We start from the raw sequence: 27,679 nt of genomic DNA, 5'->3' as shown, positions 1-27,679 counted from the left end.
TGTATACACTCCTCAGTCCGCTACCTCTCAATGTGTAAACAATCCTCAGTCCCCTACCTCTCACTGTCTATGCACTCCTCAGTCCCCAACCTCTCAATGTGTATATACTCCTCCGTTCTCTATCTCTCACAGTGAAAATGAACTGCAGTTCCCTACCTCTCACTGTGTATACACTCCTCAGTCCCCTCCATTCACTGTGTTTACACTACTTAGTCCCCTACCTCTCACTGTGTATACACTCCTCAGTCCCCTACCTTGTGTATACACTCCTCAGTCCCCTACCTTGTGTATACACTCCTCAGTCCCCTACCTTTCACTGCGTATACACTCCTCAGTCCCCTACCTCTCACTGTGTATACACTCCTCAGTCCCCTACCTTTCACTGCGTATACACTCCTCAGTCCCCTACCTCTCACTGTGTATACACTCCTCAGTCCCCTACCTTTCACTGTCTATACACTCCTCAGTCCCATACCTCCGACTGTGCATATATTCCTCAGTTCTCTAGCTCTCACTGATTATACAAACTGCAGTCCCCTACCTCTCACTGTGTATACACTCCTCCGTCCCCACCTCTCACTGTGTATACTCTCCTCAGTCCACTACTTCTGTGTATACACTCCTCAGTACCCTACCTCTCACAGTGAAAATACTACTGAGTCCCCTACCTCTGCTTATATACTCCTCAGTCCCCTACCTCTCACTGTGTTTACACTCCTCAGTCCCCTACCTCACACTGTGTATACACTCCTCAGTCCCCTACGTCTCACTGTGTATACACTCCTCAGTCCGCTACCTCTCACTGTGTAAACAATCCTCAGTCCCCTACCTCTCACTGTGTATGCACTCCTCCGTTCTCTATCTCTCACTGTGAAAATGAACTGCAGTTCCCTACCTCTCACTGTGTATACACTCCTCAGTCCTATCCATTCACTGTGTTTACACTACTTAGTCCCCTACCTCTCACTGTGTATACAGTCCTCAGTCCCCTACCTCTCACTGTGTATACACTCCTCAGTCCCCTACCTCTCACTCTGTATATTCTTCTCAGTCCCCTACCTCTGTGTATACACTCTTCTGTCCCCTACTTCTCACTGTGTAAAAACTCCTCAGTCCACTACCTCTCACTGTGTTTCCACTTCTCAGTCCCCTACCTCTCACTGTGTTTACACTCCTCAGTCCCCTACCTCTCACTGTGTATACACTACTCAGTCCCTTACCTCTCACTGTGTATACACTGCTCAGTCACCTACCTCGCACTGTGTATACACTTCTCAGTCCCCTACCTCTCACTGTGTATACACTCCTCAGTCCCCTTCCTCTCACTGTGTATACACTTCTCAGTCCCCTTCCTCTCACTGTGTATACACTTCTGTCCCCTACCTCTCAGTGTGTATAAACAACTCCGTCCCCTACCTCTCACTGTGTATGCACTCCTCAGTCCCTTACGTCTCTCTGTGTATATACTCCTCAGTCCCCTACGTCTCACTGTGTATACACTCCTCAGTCCCCTACCTCTCACTGTGTATACACTCCTGAGTTCCCTAACTCTGTGTATACACTCCTCAGTCCACTACCTCTCACTGTGTATACACTCCTCAGACCCCATCCTCTCACTGTGTATAATCTTCTCAGTCCCCTACCTCTCACTGTGTATACACTCCTCAGTCCCCTACCTTGTGTATACACTCCTCAGTCCCCTACCTTTCACTGTGTATACACTCCTCAGTCCCATACCTCCGACTGTGCCTATATTCCTCAGTTCTCTAGCTCTCACTGTTTATACAAACTGCAGTCCCCTACCTCTCACTGTGTATACACTCCTCCGTCCCCACCTCTCACTGTGTATACTCTCCTCAGTCCACTACTTCTGTGTATACACTCCTCAGTCCCCTACCTCTCACAGTGAAAATACTACTGAGTCCCCTACCTCTGCTTATATACTCCTCAGTCCCCTACCTCTCACTGTGTATACACTCCTCAGTCCCCTACCTCACACTGTGTATACACTCCTCAGTCCCCTACGTCTCACTGTGTATACACTCCTCAGTCCGCTACCTCTCAATGTGTAAACAATCCTCAGTCCCCTACCTCTCACTGTCTATGCACTCCTCAGTCCCCAACCTCTCAATGTGTATATACTCCTCCGTTCTTTATCTCTCACAGTGAAAATGAACTGCAGTTCCCTACCTCTCACTGTGTATACACTCCTCAGTCCCCTCCATTCACTGTGTTTACACTACTTAGTCCCCTACCTCTCACTGTGTATACACTCCTCAGACCCCTTCCTCTCACTGTGTATAATCTTCTCAGTCCGCTACCTCTCACTGTGTATACACTCCTCAGTCCCCTACCTTGTGTATACACTCCTCAGTCCCCTACCTTTCACTGCGTATACACTCCTCAGTCCCCTACCTCTCACTGTGTATACACTCCTCAGTCCCCTACCTTTCACTGTCTATACACTCCTCAGTCCCATACCTCCGACTGTGCATATATTCCTCAGTTCTCTAGCTCTCACTGTTTATACAAACTGCAGTCCCCGACCTCTCACTGTGTATACACTCCTCCGTCCCCACCTCTCACTGTGTATACTCTCCTCAGTCCACTACTTCTGTGTATACACTCCTCAGTCCCCTACCTCTCACAGTGAAAATACTACTGAGTCCCCTACCTCACACTGTGTATACACTCCTCAGTCCCCTGTGTCTCATTGTGTATACACTCCTCAGTCCGCTACCTCTCACTGTGTAAACAACCCTCAGTCCCCTACCTCTCACTGTGTATGCACTCCTCAGTCCTCAACCTCTCACTGTGTATATACTCCTCCGTTCTCTATCTCTCACTGTGAAAATGAACTGCAGTTCCCTACCTCTCACTGTGTATACACTCCTCAGTCCTATCCATTCACTGTGTTTACACTACTTAGTCCCCTACCTCTCACTGTGTATACAGTCCTCAGTCCCCTACCTCTCAATGTGTATACACTCCTCAGTCCCCTACCTCTCACTCTGTATATTCTTCTCAGTCCCCTACCTCTGTGTATACACTCTTCTGTCCCCTACTTCTCACTGTGTAAAAACTCCTCAGTCCACTACCTCTCACTGTGTTTTCACACCTCAGTCCTCTACCTCTCTCTGTGTATACTATCCTCAGTTCCCTATCTCTCACTGTGGATACACTCCTCAGTCCCCTACCTCTCACTGTGTATACACTCCTCAGACCCCTAGCTCTCAATGTGTATACACTCATCAGTCCCCTTCCTCTCACTGTGTATACACTCCTCATTCTCCTGCCTCTCACTGTGTATTCACTCCTCATTCCTGTACCTCTGTGTATACACTCCTCAGTCCAAGACCTCTCACAGAGTATACACTCCTCAGTCCGCTACTCCTCTCTTTGTATACACTCCTCAGTCCCTTGCCTCTGACTGTGTATACACTCCTCAGTCCCTTGCCTCTCAGTGTGTATACACTCCTCAGTCCCAGACTTCTCACAGTGTATACACTCCTCAGTTCCCTACCTCTGACTGCGTATACACTCCTCAGTCCACTACCTCTCACTGTGTATACACGCCTCAGTCCCCAACCTCTCACTGTGTATACACTCCTCAGTCCCCATCCTCTCACTGTGTATACACTTCTCAGTCCCCTACCTCTCACTGTGTATGCACTCCTCAGTCCCTTACGTCTCTCTGTGTATGTACTCCTCAGTCCGCTACCTCTCACTTTGTTTACACTCCTCTGTTGCCTCCCTCTCACTGTGTATACACTACTCAGTCCCTTACCTCTCACTGTGTATACACTCCTCAATCCCCTACCTCTCACTGTGTATACACTCCTCAGTCCCCTACCTCTCATTGTGTATACACTCCTCAGTGTCCTACCTCTCTCTGTGTATACACTCCTCAGACCCCTACCTCTCACTGTGTATATACTCCTCAATCCCCTACCACTCACTGTGTATACACTCCTCAGTCCGCTACCTCTCACTGTGTATACACTCCTCAGGCCCCTACCTCTCACTGTGTATACACCCTGAGTTCCCTAACTCTGTGTATACACTCCTCAGTCCACTACCTCTCACTGTGTATACACTCCACAGTCCCCTTCCTCTAACTGTGTATACACTTCTCAGTCCCCTACCTCTCACTGTGTTTACACTCCTCAGTCCCCTACCTCTCACTGTGTATACACTACTCAGTCCCTTACCTCTCACTGTGTATACACTGCTCAGTCTCCTACCTCGCACTGTGTATACACTCCTCAGTCCCCTACCTCTCACTGTGTATACACTTCTCAGTCCCCTACCTCTCACTGTGTATAGACTTCTGTCCCCTACCTCTCAGTGTGTATAAACAACTCAGTCCCCTACCTCTCACTGTGTATGCACTCCTCAGTCCCTCACATCTCTCTGTGTATATACTCCTCAGTCCCCTACCTCTCATTGTGTATACAGTCCTCAGTCCCCTACCTCTCACTGTGTATACACTCCTCAGTCCACTACCTCTCACTCTGTATATTCTTCTCAGTCCCCTACCTCTGTGTATACACTCTTCTGTCCCCTACTTCTCACTGTGTAAAAACTCCTCATTCCAATACCTCTCACTGTGTATACACTCCTCAGTCCTCTACCTCTCTCTGTGTATACTCTCCTCAGTTCCCTATCTCTCACTGTGGATACACTCCTCAGTCCCCTACCTCTCACAGTGTATACACTCCTCAGACCCCTAGCTCTCAATGTGTATACACTCCTCAGTCCCCTACCTCTCACTATGTATTCACTCCTCATTCCCCTACCTCTGTGTATACACTCCTCAGTCCAAGACCTCTCACAGAGTATACACTCCTCAGTCCGCTACTCCTCTCTTTGTATACACTCCTCAGTCCCTTGCCTCTCACTGTGTATACACTCCTCAGTCCCTTGGCTCTCACTGTGTACATCCTCCTCAGTCCCAGACTTCTCACAGTGTATACACTGCTCAGTTCCCTACCTCTGACTGTGTATACACTCTTCAGTCCCCTACCTCTCACTGTGTATGCACTCCTCAGTCCCTTACGTCTCCCTGTGTATATACTCCTCAGTCCGCTACCTCTCACTGTGTTTACACTCCTCTGTTGCCTCCCTCTCACTGCGTATACACTACTCAGTCCCTTACCTCTCACTGTGTATACACTCCTCAATCCCCTACCTCTCACTGTGTATACACTCCTCAGTCCCCTACCTCTCATTGTGTATACACTCCTCAGTCCCCTACGTCTCTCTGTGTATACACTCCTCAGACCCCTACCTCTCACTGTGTTTATATTCCTCAGTCCCCTACCTCTCATTATGTATACACTCCTCAGTCCCCTACCTCTCACTGTGTATATACTCCTCAGTCCCCTACCTCTCACTGTGTATACACTCCTCAGGCCCCTACCTCTCACTGTGAATACACTCCTGAGTTCCCTAACTCTGTGTATACACTCCTCAGTCCACTACCACTCACTGTGTATACACTCCTCAGTCCCCTTCCTCTCACTGTGTATACACTTCTCAGTCCCCTACCTCTCACTGTGTTTACACTCCTCAGTCCCCTACCTCTCACTGTGTATACACTACTCAGTCCCTTACCTCTCACTGTGTATACACTGCTCAGTCACATACCTCGCACTGTGTATACACTTCTCAGTCCCCTACCTCTTACTGTGTATACACTCCTCAGTCCCCTTCACCTCACTGTGTATACACTTCTCAGACCCCTTCCTCTCACTGTGTATACACTTCTGTCCCCTACCTCTCAGTGTGTATAAACAACTCCGTCCCCTACCTCTCACTGTGTATGCACTCCTCAGTCCCTTACGTCTCTCTGTGTATATACTCCTCAGTCCCCTACCTCTCACTCTGTATACACTCCTCAGTCCACTACCTCTCACTGTGTATACACTCCTCAGACCCCTTCCTCTCACTGTGTATAATCTTCTCAGTCCCCTACCTCTCACTGTGTATACACTCCTCAGTCCCCTACCTTGTGTATACACTCCTCAGTCCCCTACCTTTCACTGTGTATACACTCCTCAGTCCCATACCTCCGACTGTGCATATATTCCTCAGTTCTCTAGCTCTCACTGTTTATACAAACGGCAATCCCCTACCTCTCACTGTGTATACACTCCTCCGTCCCCACCTCTCACTGTGTATACTCTCCTCAGTCCACTACTTCTGTGTATACACTCCTCAGTCCCCTACCTCTCACAGTGAAAATACTACTGAGTCCCCTACCTCTGCTTATATACTCCTCAGTCCCCTACCTCTCACTGTGTTTACACTCCTCAGTCCCCTACCTCACACTGTGTATACACTCCTCAGTCCCCTACGTCTCACTGTGTATACATTCCTCAGTCCGCTACCTCTCACTGTGTAAACAATCCTCAGTCCCCTACCTCTCACTGTGTATGCACTCCTCAGTCCCCAACCTCTCAATGTGTATATACTCCTCCGTTCTCTACCTCTCACTGTGTATACAGTCCTCAGTCCCCTACCTCTCACTGTGTATACACTCCTCAGACCCCTACCTCTCACTCTGTATATTCTTCTCAGTCCCCTACCTCTGTGTATACACTCTTCTGTCCCCTACTTCTCACTGTGTAAAAACTCCTAGGTCCACTACCTCTCACTGTGTTTTCACACCTCAGTCCTCTACCTCTCTCTGTGTATACTCTCCTCAGTTCCCTATCTCTCACTGTGGATACACTCCTCAGTCCCCTACCTCTCACTGTGTATACACTCCTCAGACCCCTAGCTCTCAATGAGTATACACTCATCAGTCCCCTTCCTCTCACTGTGTATTCACTCCTCATTCCCCTACCTCTGTGTATACACTCCTCAGTCCAAGACCTCTCACAGAGTATACACTCCTCAGTCCGCTACTCCTCTCTTTGTATACACTCCTCAGTCCCTTGCCTCTGACTGTGTATACACTCCTCAGTCCCTTGCCTCTCAGTGTGTATACACTCCTCAGTCCCAGACTTCTCACAGTGTATATACTACTCAGTCCCGTACCTTTGTGGAATCACTCCTCAGTCCCCGATCTCTCACTGTGTATACACTCCTCAGTCCCCTACCTCTCACAGTGTATATACTACTCAGTCCCGTACCTCTGTGTATACACTCCTCAGACCCCTACCGCTCACAGTGTATACACTCCTCACTCCCCTACCTGTCACTATGTATACAATCCTCAGTCCCCTACCTCTCACTGTGTATACACTCCTCAGTCCCCTACCTCTCACTGTGTATACACTCCTGAGTTACCTAACTCTGTGTATACACTCCTCAGTCCAGTACCTCTCACTGTGTATACACTCCTCAGACCCCTTCCTCTCACTGTGTATAATCTTCTTAGTCCCCTACCTCTCACTGTGTATACACTCCTCAGTCCCCTACCTTGTGTATACACTCCTCAGTCCCCTACCTTTCACTGTGTATACACTCCTCAGTCCCCTACCTCTCACTGTGTATACACTCCTCAGTCCCCTACCTTTCACTGTGTATACACTCCTCAGTCCCATACCTCCGACTGTGCATATATTCCTCAGTTCTCTAGCTCTCACAGTTTATACATCCTCCGTCCCCACCTCTCACTGTGTATACTCTCCTCAGTCCACTACTTCTGTGTATACACTCCTCAGTCCCCTACCTCTCACAGTGAAAATACTACTGAGTCCCCTACCTCTGCTTATATGCTCCTCAGTCCCCTACCTCTCACTGTGTATACACTCCTCAGAACCCTAGCTCTCAATGTGTCTACACTCATCAGTCCCCTTCCTCTCACTGTGTATACACTCCTCATTCTCCTCCCTCTCACTATGTATTCACTCCTCATTCCCCTACCTCTGTGTATACACTCCGCAGTCCAAGACCTCTCACAGAGTATACACTCCTCAGTCTGCTACTCCTCTCTTTGTATACACTCCTCAGTCCCTTGCCTCTGACTGTGTATACACTCCTCAGTCCCTTGCCTCTCAGTGTGTATACACTCCTCAGTCCCAGACTTCTCACAGTGTATACACTCCTAGGTTCCCTACCTCTGACTGTGTATACACTCCTCAGTCCACTACCTCTCACTGTGTATACACGCCTCAGTCCCCAACCTCTCACTGTGTATACACTCCTCAGTCCCCATCCTCTCACTGTGTATACACTTCTCAGTCCCCTACCGCTCACTGTGTTTACACTCCTCAGTCCCCTACCTCTCACTGTGTATACACTACTCAGTCCCTTATCTCTCACTGTGTATACACTGCTCAGTCACCTACCTCGCACTGTGTATACACTTCTCAGTCCCCTACCTCTCACTGTGTATACACTCATCAGTCCCCTTCCTCTCACTGTGTATACACTTCTCAGTCCCCTTCCTCTCACTGTGTATACACTTCTGTCCCCTACCTCTCAGTGTGTATAAACAACTCCGTCCCCTACCTCTCACTGTGTATGCACTCCTCAGTCCCTTACGTCTCTCTGTGTATATACTCCTCAGTCCCCTACCTCTCACTGTGTATACACTCCTCAGTCCCCTACCTCTCACTGTGTATACACTCCTGAGTTCCCTAACTCTGTGTATACACTCCTCAGTCCACTACCTCTCACTGTGTATACACTCCTCAGACCCCTTCCTCTCACTGTGTATAATCTTCTCAGTCCCCTACCTCTCACTGTGTATACACTCCTCAGTCCCCTACCTTGTGTATACACTCCTCAGTCCCCTACCTCCGACTGTGCATATATTCCTCAGTTCTCTAGCTCTCACTGTTTATACAAACGGCAGTCCCCTACCTCTCACTGTGTTTACACTCCTCAGTCCCCTACCTCACACTGTGTATACACTCCTCAGTCCCCTACATCTCACTGTGTATACACTCCTCAGTCCGCTACCTCTCACTGTGTAAACAATCCTCAGTCCCCTACCTCTCACTGTGTATGCACTCCTCAGTCCCCAACCTCTCAATGTGTATATACTCCTCCGTTCTCTACCTCTCACTGTGTATACAGTCCTCAGTCCCCTACCTCTCACTGTGTATACACTCCTCAGTCCCCTACCTCTCACTCTGTATATTCTTCTCAGTCCCCTACCTCTGTGTATACACTCTTCTGTCCCCTACTTCTCACTGTGTAAAAACTCCTAGGTCCACTACCTCTCACTGTGTTTTCACACCTCAGTCCTCTACCTCTCTCTGTGTATACTCTCCTCAGTCCCCTTCCTCTCACTGTGTATACACTCCTCATTCTCCTCCCTCTCACTATGTATTCACTCCTCATTCCCCTACCTCTGTGTATACACTCCTCAGTCCAAGACCTCTCACAGAGTATACACTCCTCAGTCTGCTACTCCTCTCTTTGTATACACTCCTCAGTCCCTTGCCTCTGACTGTGTATACACTCCTCAGTCCCTTGCCTCTCAGTGTGTATACACTCCTCAGTCCCAGACTTCTCACAGTGTATACACTCCTCAGTTCCCTACCTCTGACTGTGTATACACTCCTCAGTCCACTACCTCTCACTGTGTATACACGCCTCAGTCCCCAACCTCTCACTGTGTATACACTCCTCAGTCCCCATCCTCTGACTGTGTATACACTTCTCAGTCCCCTACCTCTCACTGTGTATGCACTCCTCAGTCCCTTACGTCTCTCTGTGTATGTACTCCTCAGTTCGCTACCTCTCACTGTGTTTACACTCCTCTGTTGCCTCCCTCTCACTGTGTATACACTACTCAGTCCCCTACCTCTCATTGTGTATACACTCCTCAGTGTCCTACCTCTCTCTGTGTATACACTCCTCAGACCCCTACCTCTCACTGTGTTTATATTCCTCAGTCCCCTACCTCTCATTAAGTATACACTCCTCAGTTCCCTACCTCTGACTGTGTATACACTCCTCAGTCCACTACCTCTCACTGTGTATACACGCCTCAGTCCCCAACCTCTCACTGTGTATACACTCCTCAGTCCCCATCCTCTCACTGTGTATACACTTCTCAGTCCCCTACCTCTCACTGTGTTTACACTCCTCAGTCCCCTACCTCTCACTGTGTATACACTACTCAGTCCCTTATCTCTCACTGTGTATACACTGCTCAGTCACCTACCTTGCACTGTGTATACACTTCTCAGTCCCCTACCTCTCACTGTGTATACACTCCTCAGTCCCCTTCCTCTCACTGTGTATACACTTCTCAGTCCCCTTCCTCTCACTGTGTATACACTTCTGTCCCCTACCTCTCAGTGTGTATAAACAGCTCCGTCCCCTACCTCTCACTGTGTATGCACTCCTCAGTCCCTTACGTCTCTCTGTGTATATACTCCTCAGTCCCCTACCTCTCACTGTGTATACACTCCTCAGTCCCTTAACGCTCACTGTGTATACCTCCTCAGTCCCAGACTTCTCACACTGTATAGACTCCTGAATGCCCTACCTCTCACTGTGTATTCACTTCTCAGTCCCCTACCTCTCACTGTGTATATACTCCTCAGTTCTCTAGCTCTCGCTGTGTATACAAACCTCAGTCCTCTTCCTCTCACTGTGTATATACTCCTAAATCTCCTACCGTTCACTGTGTCTACACTCCTCAGTACCCTACCTCTCACTGTGTATACACTCCTCAGTCCCCTCCTCTCACTGTGTATACACTCCTCAGTCCCCTACCGCTCACAGTGTATACATTCCTCAGACCCCTATCTCTCACTGTGTATACACTCCTCAGACCCCTAGCTCTCAATGTGTATACACTCATCAGTCCCCTTCCTCTCACTATGTATTCACTCCTCATTCCCCTACATCTGTGTATACACTCCTCAGTCCAAGACCTCTCACAGAGTATACACTCCTCTTTCCACTACTCCTCTCTTTGAATACACTCCTCAGTCCCTTGCCTCTCACCTTGTATACACTCCACAGTCCCAGACTTCTCACAGTGTATACACTCCTCAGTTCCCTACCTCTGACTGTGTATACCCTCCTCAGTCCCCTACCTCTCACTGTGTTTACATTCCTCCGTCCCCTACCTCTCATTATGTATACATTCCTCAGTCCACTACCTCTCACTGTGTATACACTCCTCAGTCCCCAACCTCTCTCTGTGTATACACTCCTCAGTCCCCATCCTCTCACTCTGTATGCACTCCTCAGTCCCCTACCTCTCACTGTGTATACACTCCTCAGTCCCCTACCTTGTGTATACACTCCTCAGTCCCCTACCTTTCACTGTGTATACACTCCTCAGTCCCCTACCTCTCACTGTGTATACACTCCTCAGTCCCCTACCTTTCACTGTGTATACACTCCTCAGTCCCATACCTCATTCTGTGCATATATTCCTCAGTTCTCTAGCTCTCACTGTTTATACAAACTGCAGTCCCCTACCTCTCACTGTGTATACTCTCCTCAGTCCACTACTTCTGTGTATACACTCCTCAGTCCCCCACCCTCTCACAGTGAAAATACTACTGAGTCCCCTACCTCTGCTTATATACTCATCAGTCCCCTACCTCTCACTGTGTTTACACTCCTCAGTCCCCCACCTTTCACTGTGTATACACTCTTCAGTCCCCTACCTCACACTGTGTATACACTCCTCAGTCCCCTACGTCTCACTGTGTATACACTCCTCAGTCCGCTACCTCTCACTGTGTAAACAATCCTCAGTCCCCTACCTCTCACTGTGTATGCACTCCTCAGTCCCCTACCTCTCACTGTGTATATACTCCTCCGTTCTCTATCTCTCACTGTGAAAATGAACTGCAGTTCCCTACCTCTCACTGTGTATACACTCCTCAGTCCCCTCCATTCACTGTGTTTACACTCCTTAGTCCCCTACTTCTCACTGTGTGAAAACTCCTCAGTCCACTACCTCTCACTGTGTATACACTCCTCAGTCCTCTACCTCTCTCTGTGTATACTCTCCTCAGTTCCCTATCTCTCTCTGTGGATACACTCCTCAGTCCCCTACCTCTCACTGTGTATACACTCCTCAGACCCCTAGCTCTCAATGTGTATACACTCATCAGTCCCCTTCCTCTCACTGTGTATACACTCCTCATTCTCCTCCCTCTCACTATGTATTCACTCCTCATTCCCCTACCTCTGTGTATACACTCCTCAGTCCAAGACCTCTCACAGAGTATACACTCCTCAGTCCGCTACTCCTCTCTTTGTATACACTCCTCAGTCCCTTGCCTCTGACTGTGTATAAACTCCTCAGTCCCTTGCCTCTCACTGTGTATACACTCCTCAGTCCCAGACTTCTCACAGTGTATACACTCCTCAGTTCCCTACCTCTGACTGTGTATACACTCCTCAGTCCACTACCTCTCACTCTGTATCCACTCCTCAGTCCCCAACCTCTCACTGTGTATACACTCCTCAGTCCCCATCCTCTCACTGTGTATACACTACTCAGTCCCTTACCTCTCACTGTGTATACACTCCTCAATCCCCTACCTCTCACTGTGTATACCTCCTCAGTCCCCTACCTCTCATTGTGTATACACTCCTCAGTGTCCTACCTCTCTCTGTGTATACACTCCTCAGTCCACTACCTCTCACTGTGTATACACTTCTCAGTCCCCTTCCTCTCACTGTGTATACATTTCTCAGTCCCCTACCTCTGACTGTGTTTACACTCCTCAGTCCCCTACCTCTCACTGTGTATACACTACTCAGTCCCTTACCTCTCACTGTGTATGCACTGCTCAGTCTCCTACCTCGCACTGTGTATACACTCTCAGTCCCCTACCTCTCACTGTGTATACACTCCTCAGTCCCCTTCCTCTCACTGTGTATACACTTCTCAGTCCCCTACCTCTCACTGTGTATACACTTCTGTCCCCTACCTCTCAGTGTGTATAAACAACTCAGTCCCCTACCTCTCACTGTGTATGCACTCCTCAGTCCCTTACGTCTCTCTGTGTATATACTCCTCAGTCCCCAACCTCTCACTGTGTATACAGTCCTCAGTCCCCTACCTCTCTCTGTGTATACACTCCTCAATCCCCTACCTCTCACTCTGTATATTCTTCTCAGTCCCCTACCTCTGTGTATACACTCTTCTGTCCCCTACTTCTCACTGTGTAAAAACTCCTCAGTCCACTACCTCTCACTTTGTATACACTCCTCAGTCCCATACCTCTCACTGTGTATACACTCCTCAGACCCCTAGCTTTCAATGTGTATACACTCCTCAGTCCCCTACCTCTCACTATGTATTCACTCCTCATTCCCCTACCTCTGTGTATAGACTCCTCAGTCCCTTACCTCTCACTGTGTATACACTCCTCAGTCCGCTACTCCTCTCTTTGTATACACTCCTCAGTCCCTTGCATCTCACTGTGTATACACTCCTCAGTCCCTTACGTCTCTCTGTGTATATACTCCTCAGTCCGCTACCTCTCACTGTGTTTACACTCCTCTGTTGCCTCCCTCTCACTGTGTATACGCTACTCAGTCCCTTACCTCTCACTGTGTATACACTCCTCAATCCTCTACCTCTCACTGTGTATACACTCCTCAGTCCCCTACCTCTCATTGTGCATACACTCCTCAGTGTCCTACCTCTCTCTGTGTATATACTCCTCAGTCCCCTACCACTCACTGTGTATACACTCCTCAGTCCGCTACCTCTCACTGTGTATACACTCCTCAGGCCCCTACCTCTCTCTGTGTATACACCCTGAGTTCCCTAACTCTGTATATACACGCCTCAGTCCACTACCTCTCACTGTGTATACACTCCTCAGTCCCCTACCTCTCACTGTGTATACACTCCTCAGTCCCCTACCTCTCACTGTGTATACACTCCTCAGTCCCCTTCCTCTCACTGTGTATACACTTCTCAGTCCCCTACCTCTCACTGTGTATACACTTCTGTCCCCTACCTCTCAGTGTGTATAAACAACTCAGTCCCCTACCTCTCACTGTGTATGCACTCCTCAGTCCCTTACGTCTCTCTGTGTATATACTCCTCAGTCCCCTACCTCTCACTGTGTATACAGTCCTCAGTCCCCTACCTCTCTCTGTGTATACACTCCTCAATCCCCTACCTCTCACTCTGTATATTCTTCTCAGTCCCCTACCTCTGTGTATACACTCTTCTGTCCCCTACTTCTCACTGTGTAAAAACTCCTCAATCCACTACCTCTCACTGTGTATACACTCCTCAGTCCTCTACCTCTCTCTGTGTATACTCTCCTCAGTTCCCTATCTCTCACTGTGGATACACTCCTCAGTCCCCTACCTCTCACTGTGTATACACTCCTCAGACCCCTAGCTCTCAATGTGTATACACTCCTCAGTCCCCTACCTCTCACTATGTATTCACTCCTCATTCCCCTACCTCTGTGTATACACTCCTCAGTCCAAGACCTCTCACAGAGTATACACTCCTCAGTCCGCTACTCCTCTCTTTGTATACACTCCTCAGTCCCTTGCCTCTCACTGTGTATACACTCCTCAGTCCCCAACCTCTCACTGTGTATACACTCCTCAGTCCCCATCCTCTCACTGTGTATACGCTCCTCAGTCCCCATCCTCTCACTGTGTATTCACTTCTCAGTCCCCTACCTCTCACTGTGTATGCACTCCTCAGTCCCTTACGTCTCTCTGTGTATATACTCCTCAGTCCGCTACCTCTCACTGTGTTTACACTCCTCTGTTGCCTCCCTCTCACTGTGTATACACTCCTCAATCCCCTACCTCTCACTGTGTATACACTCCTCAGTCCCCTACCTCTCATTGTGTATACACTCCTCAGTCCCCTACCTCTCTCTGTGTATACACTCCTCAGACCCCTACCTCTCACTGTGTTTATATTCCTCAGTCCCCTACCTCTCATTATGTATACACTCCTCAGTCCCCTACCTCTCACTGTGTATATACTCCTCAGTCCCCTACTTCTCACTGTGTATACACTCCTCAGGCCCCTACCTCTCACTGTGTATACACTCCTGAGTTCCCTAACTCTGTGTATACACTACTCAGTCCCTTACCTCTCACTGTGTATACACTGCTCAGTCTCCTACCTCGCACTGTGTATACACTCCTCAGTCCCCTACCTCTCACTGTGTATACACTCCTCAGTCCCCTTCCTCTGACTGTGTATACACTTCTCAGTCCCCTCCCTCTCACTGTGTATACACTTCTGTCCCCTACCTCTCAGTGTGTATAAACAACTCAGTCCCCTACCTCTCACTGTGTATGCACTCCTCAGTCCCTTACGTCTCTCTGTGTATATACTCCTCAGTCCACTACCTCTCACTGTGTATACACTCCTCAGTCCCTTAACGCTCATTCTGTATACCTCCTCAGTCCCAGACTTCTCACAGTGTATACACTCCTGAATCCCCTACCTCTCACTGTCTATTCACTTCTCAGTCCCCTACCTTTCACTGTGTATATACTCCTCAGTTCTCTAGCTCTCGCTGTGTATACAAACCTCAGTCCTCTTCCTCTCACTGTGTATATACTCCTAAATCTCCTACCGTTTACTGTGTCTACACTCCTCAGTACCCTACCTCTCACTGTGTATACACTCCTCAGTCCCCTCCTCTCACTGTGTATACACTCCTCAGTCCCCTACCTCGCACTGTGTATACACTCCTCTGTCCCCTACTTCTGTGTTACACTCCTCTGTCCCCTTCCTCTCACAGTGAAGATACTATTCAGTCCCTTACCTCTGTGTATATACTCCTCAGTCCCCTATCTCTCACTGTGTATACCCTCCTCAGTCCCTTACCTCTCACTGTGTATACACTGCTCAGTCCCCTACCTCTCACTGTGTATGCACTCCTCAGTCCCTTACGTCCCTCTGTGTATATACTCCTCAGTCCGCTACCTCTCACTGTGTTTACACTCCTCTGTTGCCTCCCTCTCACTGTGTATACACTCCTCAATCCCCTACCTCTCACTGTGTATACACTCCTCAGTCCCCTACCTCTCATTGTGTATACACTCCTCAGTCCCCTACCTCTCTCTGTGTATACACTCCTCAGACCCCTACCTCTCACTGTGTTTATATTCCTCAGTCCCCTACCTCTCATTATGTATACACTCCTCAGTCCCCTACCTCTCACTGTGTATATACTCCTCAGTCCCCTACTTCTCACTGTGTATACACTCCTCAGGCCCCTACCTCTCACTGTGTATACACTCCTGAGTTCCCTAACTCTGTGTATACACTACTCAGTCCCTTACCTCTCACTGTGTATACACTGCTCAGTCTCCTACCTCGCACTGTGTATACACTCCTCAGTCCCCTACCTCTCACTGTGTATACACTCCTCAGTCCCCTTCCTCTGACTGTGTATACACTTCTCAGTCCCCTCCCTCTCACTGTGTATACACTTCTGTCCCCTACCTCTCAGTGTGTATAAACAACTCAGTCCCCTACCTCTCACTGTGTATGCACTCCTCAGTCCCTTACGTCTCTCTGTGTATATACTCCTCAGTCCACTACCTCTCACTGTGTATACACTCCTCAGTCCCTTAACGCTCATTCTGTATACCTCCTCAGTCCCAGACTTCTCACAGTGTATACACTCCTGAATCCCCTACCTCTCACTGTCTATTCACTTCTCAGTCCCCTACCTTTCACTGTGTATATACTCCTCAGTTCTCTAGCTCTCGCTGTGTATACAAACCTCAGTCCTCTTCCTCTCACTGTGTATATACTCCTAAATCTCCTACCGTTTACTGTGTCTACACTCCTCAGTACCCTACCTCTCACTGTGTATACACTCCTCAGTCCCCTCCTCTCACTGTGTATACACTCCTCAGTCCCCTACCTCGCACTGTGTATACACTCCTCTGTCCCCTACTTCTGTGTTACACTCCTCTGTCCCCTTCCTCTCACAGTGAAGATACTATTCAGTCCCTTACCTCTGTGTATATACTCCTCAGTCCCCTATCTCTCACTGTGTATACCCTCCTCAGTCCCTTACCTCTCACTGTGTATACACTGCTCAGTCCCCTACCTCTCACTGTGTATGCACTCCTCAGTCCCTTACGTCCCTCTGTGTATATACTCCTCAGTCCGTTACCTCTCACTGTGTTTACACTCCTCTGTTGCCTCCCTCTCACTATGTATACACTCCTCAATCCCCTACCTCTCACTGTGTATACACTCCTCAGTCCCCTACCTCTCATTGTGTAAAAACTCCTCAGTCCCCTACCTCTCTCTGTGTATACACTCCTCAGACCCCTACCTCTCACTGTGTTTATATTCCTCAGTCCCCTACCTCTCATTATGTATACACTCCTCAGTCCCCTACCTCTCACTGTGTATATACTCCTCAGTCCCCTACCTCTCACTGTGTATACACTCCTCAGGCCCCTACCTCTCACTGTGTATACACTCCTGAGTTCCCTAACTCTGTGTATACACTCCTCAGTCCACTACCTCTCACTGTGTATACACTCCTCAGTCCCCTTCCTCTCACTGTGTATACACTTCTCAGTCCCCTACCTCTCACTGTGTTTACACTCCTCAGTCCCCTACCTCTCACTGTGTATACACTACTCAGTCCCTTACCTCTCACTGTGTATACACTGCTCAGTCTCCTACCTCGCACTGTGTATACACTCCTCAGTCCACTACCTCTCACTGTGTATACACTTCTCAGTCCCTTACCTCTCACTGTGTATGCACTGCTCAGTCTCCTACCTCGCACTGTGTATACACTCTCAGTCCCCTACCTCTCACTGTGTATAAACAACTCAGTCCCCTTCCTCTCACTGTGTATGCACTTCTCAGTCCCTTACGTCTCTCTGTGTATATACTCCTCAGTCCCCAACCTCTCACTGTGTATACAGTCCTCAGTCCCCTACCTCTCTCTGTGTATACACTCCTCAATCCCCTACCTCTCACTCTGTATATTCTTCTCAGTCCCCTACCTCTGTGTATACACTCTTCTGTCCCCTACTTCTCACTGTGTAAAAACTCCTCAGTCCACTACCTCTCACTTTGTATACACTCCTCAGTCCCATACCTCTCACTGTGTATACACTCCTCAGACCCCTAGCTTTCAATGTGTATACACTCCTCAGTCCCCTACCTCTCACTATGTATTCACTCCTCATTCCCCTACCTCTGTGTATAGACTCCTCAGTCCCTTACCTCTCACTGTGTATACACTCCTCAGTCCGCTACTCCTCTCTTTGTATACACTCCTCAGTCCCTTGCATCTCACTGTGTATACACTCCTCAGTCCCTTACGTCTCTCTGTGTATATACTCCTCAGTCCGCTACCTCTCACTGTGTTTACACTCCTCTGTTGCCTCCCTCTCACTGTGTATACGCTACTCAGTCCCTTACCTCTCACTGTGTATACACTCCTCAATCCTCTACCTCTCACTGTGTATACACTCCTCAGTCCCCTACCTCTCATTGTGCATACACTCCTCAGTGTCCTACCTCTCTCTGTGTATACCCTCCTCAGACCCCTACCTCTCACTGTGTTTATATTCCTCACTCCCCTACCTCTCATTATGTATACACTCCTCAGTCCCCTACCTCCCACTGTGTATATACTCCTCAGTCCCCTACCACTCACTGTGTATACACTCCTCAGTCCGCTACCTCTCACTGTGTATACACTCCTCAGGCCCCTACCTCTCTCTGTGTATACACCCTGAGTTCCCTAACTCTGTATATACACTCCTCAGTCCACTACCTCTCACTGTGTATACACTCCTCAGTCCCCTACCTCTCACTGTGTATACACTGCTCAGTCTCCTACCTCGCACTGTGTATACACTCCTCAGTCCCCTACCTCTCACTGTGTATACACTCCTCAGTCCCCTTCCTCTCACTGTGTATACACTTCTCAGTCCCCTACCTCTCACTGTGTATACACTTCTGTCCCCTACCTCTCAGTGTGTATAAACAACTCAGTCCCCTACCTCTCACTGTGTATGCACTCCTCAGTCCCTTACGTCTCTCTGTGTATATACTCCTCAGTCCCCTACCTCTCACTGTGTATACAGTCCTCAGTCCCCTACCTCTCTCTGTGTATACACTCCTCGATCCCCTACCTCTCACTCTGTATATTCTTCTCAGTCCCCTACCTCTGTGTATACACTCTTCTGTCCCCTACTTCTCACTGTGTAAAAACTCCTCAGTCCACTACCTCTCACTGTGTATACACTCCTCATTCCTCTACCTCTCTCTGTGTATACTCTCCTCAGTTCCCTATCTCTCACTGTGGATACACTCCTCAGTCCCCTACCTCTCACTGTGTATACACTCCTCAGACCCCTAGCTCTCAATGTGTATACACTCCTCAGTCCCCTACCTCTCACTATGTATTCACTCCTCATTCCCCTACCTCTGTGTATACACTCCTCAGTCCAAGACCTCTCACAGAGTATACACTCCTCAGTCCGCTACTCCTCTCTTTGTATACACTCCTCAGTCCCTTGCCTCTCACTGTGTATACACTCCTCAGTCCCCAACCTCTCACTGTGTATACACTCCTCAGTCCCCATCCTCTCACTGTGTATACACTCCTCAGTCCCCATCCTGTCACTGTGTATTCACTTCTCAGTCCCCTACCTCTCACTGTGTATGCACTCCTCAGTCCCTTACGTCTCTCTGTGTATATACTCCTCAGTCCGCTACCTCTCACTGTGTTTACACTCCTCTGTTGCCTCCCTCTCACTGTGTATACACTCCTCAATCCCCTACCTCTCACTGTGTATACACTCCTCAGTCCCCTACCTCTCATTGTGTATACACTCCTCAGTCCCCTACCTCTCTCTGTGTATACACTCCTCAGACCCCTACCTCTCACTGTGTTTATATTCCTCAGTCCCCTACCTCTCATTATGTATACACTCCTCAGTCCCCTACCTCTCACTGTGTATATACTCCTCAGTCCCCTACCTCTCACTGTGTATACACTCCTCAGGCCCCTACCTCTCACTGTGTATACACTCCTGAGTTCCCTAACTCTGTGTATACACTCCTCAGTCCACTACCTCTCACTGTGTATACACTCCTCAGTCCCCTTCCTCTCACTGTGTATACACTTCTCAGTCCCCTACCTCTCACTGTGTTTACACTCCTCAGTCCCCTACCTCTCACTGTGTATACACTACTCAGTCCCTTACCTCTCACTGTGTATACACTGCTCAGTCTCCTACCTCGCACTGTGTATACACTCCTCAGTCCACTACCTCTCACTGTGTATACACTTCTCAGTCCCCTTCCTCTCACTGTGTATACACTTCTCAGTCCCCTACCTCTGACTGTGTTTACACTCCTCAGTCCCCTACCTCTCACTGTGTATACACTACTCAGTCCCTTACCTCTCACTGTGTATGCACTGCTCAGTCTCCTACCTCGCACTGTGTATACACTCTCAGTCCCCTACCTCTCACTGTGTATACACTCCTCAGTCCCCTTCCTCTCACTGTGTATACACTTCTCAGTCCCCTACCTCTCACTGTGTATACACTTCTGTCCCCTACCTCTCAGTGTGTATAAACAACTCAGTCCCCTACCTCTCACTGTGTATATACTCCTCAGTCCCCAACCTCTCACTGTGTATACAGTCCTCAGTCCCCTACCTCTCTCTGTGTATACACTCCTCAATCCCCTACCTCTCACTCTGTATATTCTTCTCAGTCCCCTACCTCTGTGTATACACTCTTCTGTCCCCTACTTCTCACTGTGTAAAAACTCCTCAGTCCACTACCTCTCACTTTGTATACACTCCTCAGTCCCATACCTCTCACTGTGTATACACTCCTCAGACCCCTAGCTTTCAATGTGTATACACTCCTCAGTCCCCTACCTCTCACTATGTATTCACTCCTCATTCCCCTACCTCTGTGTATAGACTCCTCAGTCCCTTACCTCTCACTGTGTATACACTCCTCAGTCCGCTACTCCTCTCTTTGTATACACCCCTCAGTCCCTTGCATCTCACTGTGTATACACTCCTCAGTCCCTTACGTCTCTCTGTGTATATACTCCTCAGTCCGCTACCTCTCACTGTGTTTACACTCCTCTGTTGCCTCCCTCTCACTGTGTATACGCTACTCAGTCCCTTACCTCTCACTGTGTATACACTCCTCAATCCTCTACCTCTCACTGTGTATACACTCCTCAGTCCCCTACCTCTCATTGTGCATACACTCCTCAGTGTCCTACCTCTCTCTGTGTATACACTCCTCAGACCCCTACCTCTCACTGTGTTTATATTCCTCACTCCCCTACCTCTCATTATGTATACACTCCTCAGTCCCCTACCTCCCACTGTGTATATACTCCTCAGTCCCCTACCACTCACTGTGTATACACTCCTCAGTCCGCTACCTCTCACTGTGTATACACTCCTCAGGCCCCTACCTCTCTCTGTGTATACACCCTGAGTTCCCTAACTCTGTATATACACTCCTCAGTCCACTACCTCTCACTGTGTATACACTCCTCAGTCCCCTACCTCTCACTGTGTATACACTGCTCAGTCTCCTACCTCGCACTGTGTATACACTCCTCAGTCCCCTACCTCTCACTGTGTATACACTCCTCAGTCCCCTTCCTCTCACTGTGTATACACTTCTCAGTCCCCTACCTCTCACTGTATATACACTTCTGTCCCCTACCTCTCAGTGTGTATAAACAACTCAGTCCCCTACCTCTCACTGTGTATGCACTCCTCAGTCCTTTACGTCTCTCTGTGTATATACTCCTCAGTCCCCTACCTCTCACTGTGTATACAGTCCTCAGTCCCCTACCTCTCTCTGTGTATACACTCCTCAATCCCCTACCTCTCACTCTGTATATTCTTCTCAGTCCCCTACCTCTGTGTATACACTCTTCTGTCCCCTACTTCTCACTGTGTAAAAACTCCTCAGTCCACTACCTCTCACTGTGTATACACTCCTCATTCCTCTACCTCTCTCTGTGTATACTCTCCTCAGTTCCCTATCTCTCACTGTGGATACACTCCTCAGTCCCCTACCTCTCACTGTGTATACACTCCTCAGACCCCTAGCTCTCAATGTGTATACACTCCTCAGTCCCCTACCTCTCACTATGTATTCACTCCTCATTCCCCTACCTCTGTGTATACACTCCTCAGTCCAAGACCTCTCACAGAGTATACACTCCTCAGTCCGCTACTCCTCTCTTTGTATACACTCCTCAGTCCCTTGCCTCTCACTGTGTATACACTCCTCAGTCCCCAACCTCTCACTGTGTATACACTCCTCAGTCCCCATCCTCTCACTGTGTATACACTCCTCAGTCCCCATCCTCTCACTGTGTATTCACTTCTCAGTCCCCTACCTCTCACTGTGTATGCACTCCTCAGACCCTTACGTCTCTCTGTGTATATACTCCTCAGTCCGCTACCTCTCACTGTGTTTACACTCCTCTGTTGCCTCCCTCTCACTGTGTATACACTCCTCAATCCCCTACCTCTCACTGTGTATACACTCCTCAGTCCCCTACCTCTCATTGTGTATACACTCCTCAGTCCCCTACCTCTCTCTGTGTATACACTCCTCAGACCCCTACCTCTCACTGTGTTTATATTCCTCAGTCCCCTACCTCTCATTATGTATACACTCCTCAGTCCCCTACCTCTCACTGTGTATATACTCCTCAGTCCCCTACTTCTCACTGTGTATACACTCCTCAGGCCCCTACCTCTCACTGTGTATACACTCCTGAGTTCCCTAACTCTGTGTATACACTCCTCAGTCCACTACCTCTCACTGTGTATACACTCCTCAGTCCCCTACCTCTCACTGTGTTTACACTCCTCAGTTCCCTACCTCTCACTGTGTATACACTACTCAGTCCCTTACCTCTCACTGTGTATACACTGCTCAGTCTCCTACCTCGCACTGTGTATACACTCCTCAGTCCCCTACCTCTCACTGTGTATACACTCCTCAGTCCCCTTCCTCTGACTGTGTATACACTTCTCAGTCCCCTCCCTCTCACTGTGTATACACTTCTGTCCCCTACCTCTCAGTGTGTATAAACAACTCAGTCCCCTACCTCTCACTGTGTATGCACTCCTCAGTCCCTTACGTCTCTCTGTGTATATACTCCTCAGTCCACTACCCCTCACTGTGTATACACTCCTCAGTCCCTTAACGCTCATTCTGTATACCTCCTCAGTCCCAGACTTCTCACAGTGTATACACTCCTGAATCCCCTACCTCTCACTGTCTATTCACTTCTCAGTCCCCTACCTTTCACTGTGTATATACTCCTCAGTTCTCTAGCTCTCGCTGTGTATACAAACCTCAGTCCTCTTCCTCTCACTGTGTATATACTCCTAAATCTCCTACCGTTCACTGTGTATACACTCCTCTGTCCCCTACTTCTGTGTTACACTCCTCTGTCCCCTTCCTCTCACAGTGAAGATACTATTCAGTCCCTTACCTCTGTGTATATACTCCTCAGTCCCCTATCTCTCACTGTGTATACCCTCCTCAGTCCCTTACCTCTCACTGTGTATACACTGCTCAGTCCCCTACCTCTCACTGTGTATGCACTCCTCAGTCCCTTACGTCCCTCTGTGTATATACTCCTCAGTCCGTTACCTCTCACTGTGTTTACACTCCTCTGTTGCCTCCCTCTCACTATGTATACACTCCTCAATCCCCTACCTCTCACTGTGTATACACTCCTCAGTCCCCTACCTCTCATTGTGTATACACTCCTCAGTCCCCTACCTCTCTCTGTGTATACACTCCTCAGACCCCTACCTCTCACTGTGTTTATATTCCTCAGTCCCCTACCTCTCATTATGTATACACTCCTCAGTCCCCTACCTCTCACTGTGTATATACTCCTCAGTCCCCTACCTCTCACTGTATATACACTCCTCAGGCCCCTACCTCTCACTGTGTATACACTCCTGAGTTCCCTAACTCTGTGTATACACTCCTCAGTCCACTACCTCTCACTGTGTATACACTCCTCAGTCCCCTTCCTCTCACTGTGTATACACTTCTCAGTCCCCTACCTCTCACTGTGTTTACACTCCTCAGTCCCCTACCTCTCACTGTGTATACACTACTCAGTCCCTTACCTCTCACTGTGTATACACTGCTCAGTCTCCTACCTCGCACTGTGTATACACTCCTCAGTCCCCTACCTCTCACTGTGTATACACTCCTCAGTCCCCTTCCTCTCACTGTGTATACACTTCTCAGTCCCCTCCCTCTCACTGTGTCTACACTTCTGTCCCCTACCTCTCAGTGTGTATAAACAACTCAGTCCCCTACCTCTCACTGTGTATGCACTCCTCAGGCCCTTACGTCTCTCTGTGTATATACTTCTCAGTCCCCTACCTCTCACTGTGTATACACTCCTCAGTCCCTTAACGCTCACTGTGTATACCTCCTCAGTCCCAGACTTCTCACAGTGTATACACTCCTGAATCCCCTACCTCTCACTGTGTATTCACTTCTCAGTCCCCTACCTCTCACTGTGTATATACTCCTCAGTTCTCTAGCTCTCGCTGTGTATACAAACCTCAGTCCTCTTCCTCTCACTGTGTATATACTCCTAAATCTCCTACCGTTCACTGTGTCTACACTCCTCAGTACCCTACCTCTCACTGTGTATACACTCCTCAGTCCCCTCCTCTCACTGTGTATACACTCCTCAGTCCCCTACCTCGCACTGTGTATACACTCCTCAGTCCCCTACTTCTGTGTTACACTCCTCTGTCCCCTTCCTCTCACAGTGAAGATACTACTCAGTCCCTTACCTCTGTGTATATACTCCTCAGTCCCCTATCTCTCACTGTGTATACCCTCCTCAGTCCCTTACCTCTCACTGTGTATACACTGCTCAGTCTCCTACCTCGCACTGTGTATACACTCCTCAGTCCCCTATCACTCACTGTCTATGCACTGCTCGGTCCCTTCCCTTCACTGTGTATGCACTCCTCAGTCCCCAGCTCTCACTGTGTATACACTCCTCAGTCCCCTACCTCTCACTGTTTATACACTCCTCAGTCCCCAGCTCTCACTGTGTATACACTCCTCAGTCCCCTACCTCTTACTGTGTATACACTCCTCAGTCCCCTATCACTCACTGTCTATACACTCCTCAGTCCCCTACCTCTCACTGTGTATACACTCCTCAGTCCCCTACCTGTCAGTGTGTATACACTCCTCAGTCCCCTACCTCTCACTGTGTATACACTCCTCAGTACCCTACCTCTCTCTGTGTATACTCTCCTCAGTTCCCTACTTCTCACTGTGTATACACTGCTCAGTCCCCTATCTTTCACTGTGTATACATTCCTCAGTCCCCTCTCTCTCACTTTGTATACACTCCTCAGTCCCCTACCTCTGTGTATACACTCCTCAGTCCCCTACTTCTCACTGTGTATACACTCCTCAGTCCCCTACCTCTCACTGTCTATACACTCCTCAGTCCCCTCCCTCTCACTGTGTATGCACTCCTCAGTCCCCTACCTGTCACTGTGTATACACTCCTCAGTCCCCTGCTGCTCACTGTGTATACACTCCTCAGTCCCTTATCTCTCATTGTGTATACACTCCTCATTCCCCTACCTCTCACTGTGTATTTACTCCTGAGTCCCCTACCTCTCACTGTGTATTCACTCCTCAGTCCTCTACCTCTCACTGTGTATACACTCCTCAGTCCCCTCCCGCTCACTGTGTAAGACCTGCCCTGAATGCTCCTCCCAAAGGGCAACACCTCGCACTGGTCCTCAATGAATTCCATTTGCCATTTTTCAGACTTTTTTTCCAGCTGGTCCAGATGCTGCTGCAAGCATTTTTAGTCTTCCTTGATCTCCAATACACCCCCAATCTTGATATTAATCTCTACATTGCTGAACCAGTTTACCGCATTATTTTCCAGCTGATTGATAGAGATGACAAAAAACAATGTACCCAGAACCAGTCCCTGTGGCTCACCTCTATTTGTAGGCCTCCAGTCAGAGAGGCAACTATCTATAACCACCCTCTGACTTTTTCCATGAAGACATTATCTAATTCAATTTACTACCTCATCTTGAATGCTAGGTAATTAAATCTTTTTGACCAACCTTCCACGGGGACCTTATAAAAGGCCTGGCTAAAGTCCATATAGACAATATGTTCTAACTTGCTTTCATCAACTTTCCTGATAACTTCCTCATTAAACTCTATAAAATTGTTTAGACATGACCTCATATACTCAAAGCCATGTCTGTCCAAATACTTAACCACCTGGTTCCTTTCAATACCTTCCAATAACTTTCTCACTACTGATGTCAGATTCACTGGCCTATAATTTCATAGCTTATTTTTAGAGCCTTTCCTAACCAATGCAAGAACATTAGCTATCCTCCAATCTTCTTGCACTTCACCTGTGGCTAAGGATGTTTTAAATATCGTTGCTAGAGCAACTGCAATTTCTGCAATAGCCTCCCACAGGGTCCAAGTGAACAAATTGTCAGGCTCTGGGGACTCATCCACTTTAATTTGCCCCAAGACAGTGAACACCTCCTCCTCTGTTATCTGTATAGGGTCCATGATCTCACTGCTACATTGCCTCACATCTATAGACTCTGTGTCATTCTGCAGAGTAAATACAGATGTAAGAATCTGTTTACGATCTCCCCCATCTTATTCAGTCCACATATAGATCACTACTCTGATCTTCCAGAAGACCAACATTGTCCCCTACTGTCATTTGCTATTAATATACTTGCAGAAGCCCCTAGGATTGTCCTTCACCTTTCTGCTAGAGAAACCTCATGTGTTCTTTTAACCTCATGCCTCCTGATTTCCTTTTTAAGTATTATCTTGCATTTATTATACTCGTCAAGTTCCTCCTTTGTTCCTGCCTGAATATATTGTACCTCTTGTGCACTTTCTTCTTTTTCTTAAACAAGACCTCAATATCTCTCAAAAATCAAGGTGCATAAACCTGTTATCCTTGCCTTTTAGTCTGACAGGAATATACAAACTCTGTCCTCTCAAGATTTCACTTCTCAAGGCTTTCCACTTTCCAAGTACATCTTTTCCAGAAAACAACCTGTCCCAATCCTCTTGCCCAATCTTTCTGATACCATCAAAATTGGTCTATTTTCAAGTTAGAATCTCAACCTGAGAACCAGACCTGTTCTTTCCATAATTACCTTGAATATAATGGCATTAGATGCAAAGTGTTCCTCTACACAAACTTCTGTCACCTGCCTTGCCTCATTCTCTAATAGGAGATCTAGTATCACACTCTCTCTAGTTGGGAATCCTATGTACTGATTAAAGAAACTTTTCAGAACACTTTTGACAAACTCTTTCCCATCTATCCCTGTTACAATATGGGAGACCCAGCCAATATGTGGAAAGTTAAAATCACCTACTATCACAACTTTATGTTTCTTGCAACATTCATGTCTGTCTACAAATTAGCAGCTCTAAATCCTGCAGATTGCTGGGTGGTCTATAACATAATACCACAAACTTGGCCGTACCTTTCTTATTCCTTATCCCTACCCATTAAACCTCACTAGATAACTCCTCCAGTCTGTCCTGACTGAACACTGCTTTGACGTTTTCTCTGACCAGTAAAATCACTCCTCCTCCCGCTTTAATCCCTCCAGCTCTATCATATCAAAAACAACAGAATCCCAAAATATTGAGCTGCCAGTCC

General features: G+C 48.2%; 1 protein-coding gene across 1 annotated transcript in view; it reads left to right on the top strand.

Annotated features, from left to right (window-relative positions):
* Positions 1-27,679, top strand: part of LOC140197951 (low-density lipoprotein receptor-related protein 1-like) — a 2,495,129-nt gene that overhangs the window by 1,599,466 nt on the left and 867,984 nt on the right. The gene's annotated exons all lie outside the window — the stretch shown is intronic.

This window comes from Mobula birostris, chromosome 5 (assembly GCF_030028105.1).
Source record: "Mobula birostris isolate sMobBir1 chromosome 5, sMobBir1.hap1, whole genome shotgun sequence".
NCBI classification, from domain to species: Eukaryota; Metazoa; Chordata; class Chondrichthyes; order Myliobatiformes; family Myliobatidae; genus Mobula; species Mobula birostris.
Note: the sequence above shows the minus strand (reverse complement) of the source record. Positions and strands in the feature narration are given on the sequence as shown.